The sequence below is a fragment of the Trichechus manatus genome, unplaced genomic scaffold (assembly GCF_000243295.1).
Source record: "Trichechus manatus latirostris isolate Lorelei unplaced genomic scaffold, TriManLat1.0 scaffold00071, whole genome shotgun sequence".
Classification (NCBI taxonomy): Eukaryota; Metazoa; Chordata; class Mammalia; order Sirenia; family Trichechidae; genus Trichechus; species Trichechus manatus.
In genome coordinates this window covers 2,093,921-2,095,712 of record NW_004444007.1, presented here as the reverse complement: position 1 = coordinate 2,095,712, position 1,792 = coordinate 2,093,921, and the positions used below count along the sequence as shown (strand labels likewise).

General features: G+C 33.8%; 1 protein-coding gene across 3 annotated transcripts in view; it reads left to right on the top strand.

Moving 5' to 3' along the window:
- Positions 1-1,792, top strand: part of PPP3CA (protein phosphatase 3 catalytic subunit alpha) — a 363,115-nt gene that overhangs the window by 232,227 nt on the left and 129,096 nt on the right. The window lies entirely within an intron of this gene.

The window sequence follows — 1,792 nt, the reverse complement described above, 5'->3', positions numbered from 1 at the left end:
TTTTATTTTTTGTCACATAGCCTGGATTAATAAATGCCTGCTTTCTTACTCTAAATTGTAAATAGATAGCCTTGTAGCATTCTAGGATCTTATAAAGTGTAATGTTTTCATTCATGACCCACATATTAGAATGTGATCAATTGGACAGATTCTGAACTAATCATTTTTAAAGATAACTTATGAAAAGAAAACTATTTTTCAAACATCCAAAAGCATTATAGAGGTACTACTTATAAACAACTGTGTTGGTTAGTCTCACTTATTAACTATTCTTTATCAAGCCCCATAAAGACCTCTACTAATATATCTCCTACTTGATTAAATTATCGTATTTTCCAAATGTTGAGACTGCTTTTTTTTTTTTTTAACATCTGTTTAGTCATTGATTCATCCAGTCAGTGCTCACTGAATGGAAAAAAATGAGTGAATGAATGAATGAATAAATTTTAATACTAGGCTTAAGTTGTGAGTATTTAAAAAGAAATATAAAATATTGCCTCTGTCTTCTAGAAATATTTAGAAAATATTCTTTAAGTTTGAACTTTTAACAGATATATTCTATTGTCATAGTTACACTGAAATAATGAGGTTTTGCTATATTGTATTTCCAGAATACTGGAATATTGAATATATAGAAAAATATAAAACTTTGGCTTATCTGAGCTGAAGTTTGGGAATAGTCTATACCTCTTCTCTTTTGTGTAGAAAATGAGAGTAAACATTTCTATATGGAAGTGAATCCAATGAACTTTATCAAGATAAAATGTAATTAGATGAATTGAATATTTGGTGAGAATAATGATTATTCAGCCTTGATGTTCAAATCCAGACCAAAAGTCCATGGTCTTGGTCCATGAGTCAGCAGTGGTAGCACTCTATGTAGAGGAACTAATGTTAGAAGCCATGTTTAATGCCTAATGTTAAAAGTAAAGTCATATTATTCTAAACTCCTCCTATGAACTTAATTTTGTAGCATTGTAATTAGCTACAATCATTTTAATTTTTTGCAGAGCCACCTTCCCCCCTTTTTATGACAAACTTTTATTGACTGCACATGTTTTATAGCATAGTAGTCCGGGTCTAGGAGTCCCTGGGTGGTGCAGATCGTTAAGTGTTCAACTACATAGCCAAAAGGTTGGTGGTTTGAACCCACCCAGAGGTGCCTTGGAAAACGGGCCTAGCAATATGCTTCTGAAAGGTCACAGATTTGAAAACCCTATGGAGTAGTTCTACTCTGCATGCATGGGGTCTCCATGAGTTAGAATCAATCAGTGGCAACTAACAACAATCTAGGTCTGGAAGATATACAAATGAAAAAGGCAAGGTAGCTCTCCCCAGGAACTGGAACTCTAGTGAACCTAACTAATGTTTCCCCATAATAATATATTGTATGCCATGATAGATTCTAAAAATTAAATAAAAAACAAAGTATTATGAGAATGTCAAGGAGGAAGCAATTAGAGAATTCTCCATAGAGAAGATGGCAGCTGAGGGATGAATACCATCTCAATAAGCAGAAAGTAGGAGACAGAACATTCCGGGTAAAACAGAACTGCTGGAACAAATCATTGTGTGCTGGAGGACAGATTATGTTTGGAGATGAGTCTTGTAGGTGCTAATGGCTAGTCTGATTATGTCCATATTGAGGAGAGCCTTGAATGAACTGGAGCTACTACCAACAGATTTTTTTTTTTTTTTAACTAAGACTCTCGTAGCCATTGATAATGATCACTAAAAATTTCTGACTCTTCCCCCTTTCAAGCACATAGTAGAATTATACTTCTTGACCACC